General features: G+C 35.3%; 1 long non-coding RNA gene across 1 annotated transcript; it reads left to right on the plus strand.

The window, feature by feature from the left end:
• The first annotated feature begins 1,220 nt into the window (after window positions 1-1,220).
• On the plus strand, window positions 1,221-7,766 carry LOC129001801 (uncharacterized). Its single transcript, XR_008491496.1, has 3 exons — window positions 1,221-1,365; window positions 5,757-5,872; window positions 7,658-7,766. It is a non-coding gene; the product is annotated as an uncharacterized LOC129001801 (long non-coding RNA).
• Window positions 7,767-8,019: the final 253 nt, after the last annotated feature.

An 8,019-nucleotide genomic window follows, 5' to 3' on the forward strand; every position in this document is an offset into this window, starting at 1 on the left:
TATGTTTATATTTATGTTTGTTTTTGATCAGATCAGTGAGCTACGCAACGCACTGGTAAAATGATTACATATCACCGTAAAAAAAGCAACGATTAAATACTTTGGATTTACTAAATGTCTATATATATACAGAATGCAGAATGCATTCACTATATAGATCCAGAATGGCAGAATGTTACAATCGCAGACTTAATATTGTAGTTAGTAAGTACTGAACTGCAGTAAGCCTGCCTACAGTATATAAAAAATGCACTAGGCGTTGGCGTTAGCATTGAATACTTCCTATAAATATACATACCTGTACTGCCCTGCTAAGCACAGTTGTGGTAACTGACATTTTTGGGGGAAATGAGATATGGTTTCCATGTGATTCTACACATACTTAGGATCATATAAATAGCCTTAAATGCCGTATATGTTGTTGTATTTATTTATAAAATGCTTATTTTCTTTGCCGTATCTGCAGTTTAGGAGTGTTTTACTAAGCGCAGTTGTTGTAACTTACATTTACTAGGGTATTTAAGTTGTATCCAACAACAGATACAACGATTTCCCTTAGGAATGATATGTTACCACAAAATGCTTTAGCAATTAGCTTTAGCTTTAGCTTTAATGTTTTATCTATGGTATTATACAAGATTTTTCCGTCTATAGCAAACTAGCTGTACCCGCGGGCTTTGCCCCGTTTAACTTCATAAGTGAGCTCGTTCGCATGGCTCAATCACGACCTGGTTGAAGTTCGTTCGCTACGCTCACTATCTTTTAGGTTGGAGCTCGTTCGCTGCGCTCACTTGCCTTCAGGTTAGCTCGTTCGCAACGTAACTCGCCTCCAGGTTGAAGTTCGTTCGCTACACTCACTCACCTCTTGGTTGCAAATTAGCTGTTGTCATAAATTTAAAAGAAATAATAGTGCTGCACCCTGTTGGTAATCCTTGTAACTTCCCATATAGCACGAAAGTCTCGTTGACCTACTTGATACCTATTATGGATACCTATATGATACCTAGATTGAGGATACCTAATGAATATGTGTAGAATACCTATGATACCTAGATTGAGGATACCTAATGAATATGTGTAGAATACCTATTGTATAGGAATTGAAAACTCAATCCCACAATGCATCGGGCTTTCAACCGGTGAGCTCTGGGACTGCTGGGAGTAGTGGAGTGAAACATGAAACATTAGAGAAGACGCCGACGCCGCCATTTTTTTCTATCCGATCTGACAGAAGCCGGTGTTTGTTTTTGTTTACCTAATTTTTTAATTTGCTTAAGAACATAAGTTATCATTTTAGTTTTCACTCAGTGAGTGTTGTTTATTGTGTGAACAGGAAGTGGAAAATTGTCTGTAGATACTGATGAGGTAAGTCAATTATTGAAATATTACAGAAGTAGCCTAAGTTAGTTAAATCAAACAACGTTTTAGGAAATTCCATGAACTACTCAGGCTAAGGTCCAGTTTGTAGGCTGGCAGATACAATGATACAAATCAAATAAAGCTTAAAATTTAAGATAATGCTGTAGCTGTAACTTCGCTAATAATATGTTAATATATTTGATCAGTTTATAAGTCAGGCTAAATAATAATGAAACAAAGCCGGGTATGTACACCTAACTAAGTTAAAGTGATAAACTTAAGTTATTTGGCAACAAACAGTCACAACTTAACACACTTAATCGCTAAAAATTATATTTACATTGGATTTATCATTCAAAAGCAGTGTTGTTAAGTGTACAACCTAGGCCTTTTGTAGCCTAGGCTAGCTTGAATATTAATAAAATACCTACTTAAGATGAGTTAAAGTGTTAATGTATCATTCATTGGTAGGCCTATCGTTTTGGCTGTGTTTTGGACCTAGGGAGGCTAGGCTAGAAATCAACTCCTTTTTCAATGTACCGTACTTTTAAGTTAGCGAATTTCCCATAACTTAGCCCTATAGGGAATGAGCTATTTAGGGCCTATTAGTTTGTGTTTGTAGAGTTTAGAATATGCTAACTTATTAGTTTCATTTCCTAATCCAATATAGGCTAGGCTATTATTTTCACAGAGGATACGCGTCCGGTAACCAGACGTGGATTAGGCGTCCGGTAGTGACGTCACCGGGTTAGTGGGGTCCTGGAACGCTATTACCACAACGATACGATGTTCGGCCAGCGTTGTTCATGGTGTAGTGGATAGAGTGCTCGGCTGGTATCCAAGAGGTCCCTGGTTCGAAACCCATCGGTTTCTTTAACTTTTTGTCAAAGATTTCGCTTTGAATGTAATTTCTTCTTAACTGTACGTCTTTTGTTAGAATTTTTGGCATTTATAATTTTATGTTATGAAGAGAATTGGACCTTCATTTCATTTTTTTCATTATCAGCAAGTTTGGTTGGTTAGGTTAGGTTATGACAGTAACTGCCGGACGCCTAATCCACGTCTGGTTACCGGACGCGTATCCTCTGCGTATTATTTTTGCAGGTACACTTCCATATCTGTTGGCACAATCAACCGAATGAGTAATATTGACTAAGTTATTCGATCAATAGTTTAATTCAATATAGCCTATCGTTTGGTTAGTTAGGTTAGGTTAACCTTACCTAACTAACCAAACGATATATCAAATAATCGATAGCCTATATGGATCGATATTTTCATTCGGTTTTTTGTGCCAACACATAAGTTATGGAAGTGTACCCATTTTTACCAGAACAAGGTTAGGCCTGGTTCTTAATTTGTAATTTAAATGCGTTTGAAGATATTAACACCGAAGGAATACGAATTGTTACATTTTAGGTAGGGTTCAGGAAATTGATTGCTAAGTTAGTGTGATGTAAGTTGAGCCATTTAAGTTAACTTAGCCTATTAAAATATCATGATAGGATAGGCCTACTTAGCCTGGCTGTAGTTTCATAACTGTCCCGCAGAACAACCAAATAAATATATCAAATTTTTTCTTAATATAGCTTATCGAATATTTCATTGGATTAGGTAGGGGTATAGGTTAACCTAGGTTATATTAAGGCTGCACTTTACTTTACGTCCTACACTCATTCGAATAAAAATATCGATCGATATATCGATTGTTCGATAAGTTATATCAATTGATCGAACAATCGGTAGTTTCATTCGAATGAGTGTAGGACGTAAAGTAAAGTGCAGCCTATATTAACTATAACCAAATGAAATCTATAAATCGATACATCCATTCGATTGTTCTGCGGGTCACTTACCTATGGAACTGCATAGGGCTAAGTTACATTAAGTTACAGTATATTTATGTAAGTAGCCTATGCAAGTAGCCTATGTAGGCCTAAGTTTGCCTAAGAAAATGTCACTCTAATGTTAGATTGAGCCAAAACTATTCCATGCATACGTTACACCTGGAAGTAACCTAAGTTATCATAACCTATCTTGATTAACTTATGCTTTTAAATTAGTTTTTTAGGTAAGGCTACAATAAGTAAGGACCAACCAAACTTGCTGTAACATTTAAAAATTCCGTTTGAAAGCCTATTTCCTATATGCCTTTTCTGTTATCAAAAAGAATTTTGAAACGCTAAAAAACGTAGCCTATAGCCAGTGTGATTAACTACGTTAAGTTAGTTTAGAATAGGCTAGTTTCATTTCCTAATCCCTATTATTTTTGCCAAAACAAGGTTATGTAGGCCTAGTTCTTCATTTGTAATTTGCGTTTGAAGATATTAAAACAGAAAGAATAACTTACGGATCGTGTAGGAAAACTAAATCATCAAATAAGTTGTAAGTTATATTGTTTTTGTTTTCACGAAGCCAAAGTTAAACTTATTGCTCTTTATGTGCGTGTGCATTTTAATAAAGCGTTTCATTTCAACATTCACTTATCACTCCCAGCAACGTTTAAGTTAGTCATAGGCTTATTATACACCAACCTATATCGGTACAAGGTTTAGAAGTCTTGCTTTGCTGTTTAAAAAATAACATTTCCAATGGCCGTTGGGCTACAGTAGGTTAATGACTCAAAAAAGTCAGCACTAAGTAACTTTGTAATTTGTAATGACTACACCTCACAGCTCATTAATAATACTAACCTACACTCTCAACACATTAACTGTTCACCTCAAAAAAATACCCTCAAAGATGAGGAAACTTAAATTAACTAGTCATTCGCATTTTCAATAGGCCTAAATAAAGTAGTAAAATTGATCAAGTTAACAAGCAATGCAAAGACATTTTTTAAGTAGAGTTTTTCTCCAACCGATCGACTAAATTACGCAAGTCCTGGGAAGTTTTAAGTTTTAGCCAATTTTGCGTACGGTATTAATTAATTTTTGAAACTCGATTAATTAATTTTTTTTGTTATGCTCGACAAATATTGTTTGTTAAGTTCAGTTCTAGTTTTTATATTTTTAGACCCTACAATTTTTTTTTTTTTTATCCAAATTTTTCATCGCTGTAAAGTCCCTATGAACTACAATTATTCAGTTCGCAACATAAATATTGACCGAGTGCAGCAAGTTAAGGACCTCGGCATCATCTTGACGCCCTCATTGAACTATCAAGCTCATGTATTGGATTTATGCTGTAGAGCAAACAGAACGCTCGGTTTCATCTTCCGTTTCTCAAAGCAGCTCAGCGGTTCAGAAGCTCTAAAGTCCCTTTACTGTGCCTTGGTGAGGCAAACTCTCGAATATGGTTCACCAATATGGAGTCCTCATCAAAAGTTATTAATAAATGAGCTGGAGAAAATTCAACGAAGATTTGTTCGAATGGTGGGCTTCAAGATGGGATTCCCATACCTTCAGGTGCCCATTGACACTATATCCCTGGCACTTGGTCTTCAGTCGCTGGAGGAACGTAGACTCATTGCTGACACGGTCCTGCTGCACAAGATTATCAACGGAAGAGTCGACTGTCCTGACATGCTCCGCCAAATCAATTTCAAGACTCCTTCCAACACAAGGTCGACTGATCTGTTTATCAAGCAACAGCACCGCACTAGCTACTCAGCAAACAGCACGATGGTTCGAGTCCAGGGAGCTGGCAACAAAGTGACAAGGCATGTCGACTTTTTTCAAGACAGCGTAAATATACTGAAAAAGAAGATCATCAGTCTCAGTCAGTCCTAATTAAAAATTGTTTTTTGTTGTTCAAACTGTTACTCTTGTCTGTTAAAAATTTCACTTAAACATTTCTATTAGTCAATCTATATATTTATCTTTATCATTTGTTATTGTTGATGGTAGGTTTGTTGTTATTGTTTCATATTTTTTATTTATTGTTGTTGTTTGAAATTATTATTTATTTGTATACCTTTGTTATTTTGTCAGTTTTTGTTTTGTTTGGCTAGGTTTGGCATTGTTACTGTTGTTTGTTATTAGATCATTATATATTGTTCATTTTATTTCTAATATTAAGCACAAAAATTGTTATTATCAATTTAAGTCATCCTGAGTTTATTGTTTTGTTTGTATGCTGTAAAATGGAGATGTCCGTTGAAATAAATAAATAAATAAATAAACAAATAGATCTAAAAATGTAAGAAGTTTTCCCCTACACTACCGTATGTTAAACTTAGGATTTTTCACCTCAGGATCAAAAAAGATCTTAAAATAAAACAATATATGTCAAATGCCATGCAAATTAGTGAATATTGTTAGTGTTGAACCTTAACATTACATTTGGTTGAAGGTGGTTTTCTCTTTCACTCGTAAGGAGAAACCTCCTTTGATTGTTTTATAACTATCTTTACTAAGTGGTTCATGTGATTTGTTTTTTCTCTATTTTTATTTCAGACCGTTACCTGAAGATTAGTGACCGGACAGTGGAACCTGTTGATAGTGAGGGACACGATAGCGAGGCTGAAGAATCATTTAATTCTTTGATACAAGAAGTGAGAAACGACAAGTTTGTGAGTGTAGAACTTTTCAATGCTAGTGTAAACCTAACTTAGGTCTCAAATTAGGCTTAATCCATTGGCCTACAGTGGGGGATGCAGACAGGGGGCGCGCCAACTTCCCTTGGACATAAATGTTTAACTATCGGGTATGCGTAACGCATAATAATGTTGGGCCTGGCTTACACTCTTAGCAAATAATTATTTACTTAATTGCCATAAATTGACAAATTTATGTAAGCTATTTTCCCTCATAACTGACTTAACCCTGGAAGTACATTTCACATAAGTTGCTTAAAGCAGCCGCTTTCGACTAAATAAAGGACATATGCCTACTTCAGACTGTGTTGCGCTAGATCCTCCAGTTCACATGAACCACTGAACTAGGTTGAATTCGGTGTGGCTGTAAACTGATAGGCCTATTCTAAGCTATATTCCATAACCTTAGTTGTTAATATTACAGTGTAATTGCATTATTGATTATTCTGGCATTGAATTTAAATCCCACGTATGTAAGCCTAATCTTTTCATCCTATTGTACATTTTGAAGCTCTTTTGAGTGTGTTTCATAACAAAATTATTTTTTATAAAAATAAAACCCAATATTTGTAGTCAATGTTTTCATATAAGTGAGGTTTGAGTTTTTTTCTCGATTTCTTTTTAAGGGAAATTATATTTTTTGTTCTTTATTCTGTTAGTCAAAATACTAAAGGCTAGCTATAATGGTTTAGTAATAGATCACTTTATTTGGCTAAGGGCCGCTTTCCCCAAATCAAGTTAAACTCTGATCGTGGTTTAAACTTTAGTTCAACCTCAGATTCACTTTCCCTAAAATAATTTCTCTGTTTAAACTAGGTTTCAGTAAACCCTCCGGATGAGGGTTAACGCATCATACCGTGCATAACCGAACTGTTTGTGGGAAATTGGTATCTCTATTACTGTCGCTGTCAAAATGTATTGTTTCTAGGTTAAATTTAAATTACCGTAATTGAACTGTCATAACCTAACCAAACCAAATGATAATGAAAATATCGAATGAAGGTTTACTAATAACAAAAATAATTCTGTTCATAAAATAAAATTATAAATGTCTCAAAATAAATTAATAATTTTTTAATTATAAAATTAAACTATCATAACCTAACCAAACCAACCAAACTTGCTGATAATGAAAAAAATCGAGTCAAAAAGTTAATGCCTCCGGTAGGTTTCGAACCGGTGCGCTATCCACTACACCACCGAGACCGATGGCTGTACTACGTATCGTTGCGGTAATGATGTTCGCTCGAGCAGTGGTGGGCGGTGGCGGTCTGTCGGCAAGGGTTTCTACCTGGTGATCTATGGGTTAAACCAGGAGATAGGAATAATAGCTTGATTTTTATTACCATAAAGTGACCCAGTTCACGCTGCTACCTATTGGAAAAAGCCGAAATTACTAGCACTGTCGCGTGACGAGAGTACCTCGTCAAAGTGCTCTGTAGCATCCAGGCAGCTGGACAAGAACAACTCGTCGAAGTAGGCCATTGGGTTAAGTGGAATAATTGTGGCATCTCAGGATCAAAAAAGCTCTAAAAAATATAAATATGTGTCAAGTGCCATGGAAATTAGTGAATATTGTGAGTGTAAATTTTGGGCCCTGCTCACTCTTTGAACCTTACATTTAGTCGAAGGTGCTCTTTTCTCCTTCCCTCTTTGGAGAAGCCTCCATTTGATTGTTTTTATAACTTATCTTTACTAAGTGGTTGATTCATGGGTTGTTGTATGTTAGTTTAACTTAAATCTTCTCTATTTTTATTTCAGACCATTACCTGATGGTAGCGACACGACATTGGGACCTGATGCTGAGGGACCCGATAGCGAGGCTAAAGGATCATTTAATTCTTCGATACTAGAAGAGAGAAACGATGAGTTTGTGTAGACTGTATAGATTGTATATTTTAAATGTCTTTTAATAAATTGTTTAAATTGTAATGCGATTTTCTTGTTGGACCTCTGACTTTAATTTATCAAATATTTTTTTAATTAACTTTTATTAATACAGACTATTTAATGCAGTGCAGAATTTTAAACCTTCCGTTTTATTTTTATCTTTAAATTTAAATTGCACTGAACGTACAGTTCCCTATATATTTAAATCTTGAATGTCGACTCAAATAATATAA

This window comes from Macrosteles quadrilineatus, unplaced genomic scaffold (assembly GCF_028750875.1).
Source record: "Macrosteles quadrilineatus isolate MER2022 unplaced genomic scaffold, UCM_ALF_1.0 Scaffold_8__2_contigs__length_117827958, whole genome shotgun sequence".
NCBI classification, from domain to species: Eukaryota; Metazoa; Arthropoda; class Insecta; order Hemiptera; family Cicadellidae; genus Macrosteles; species Macrosteles quadrilineatus.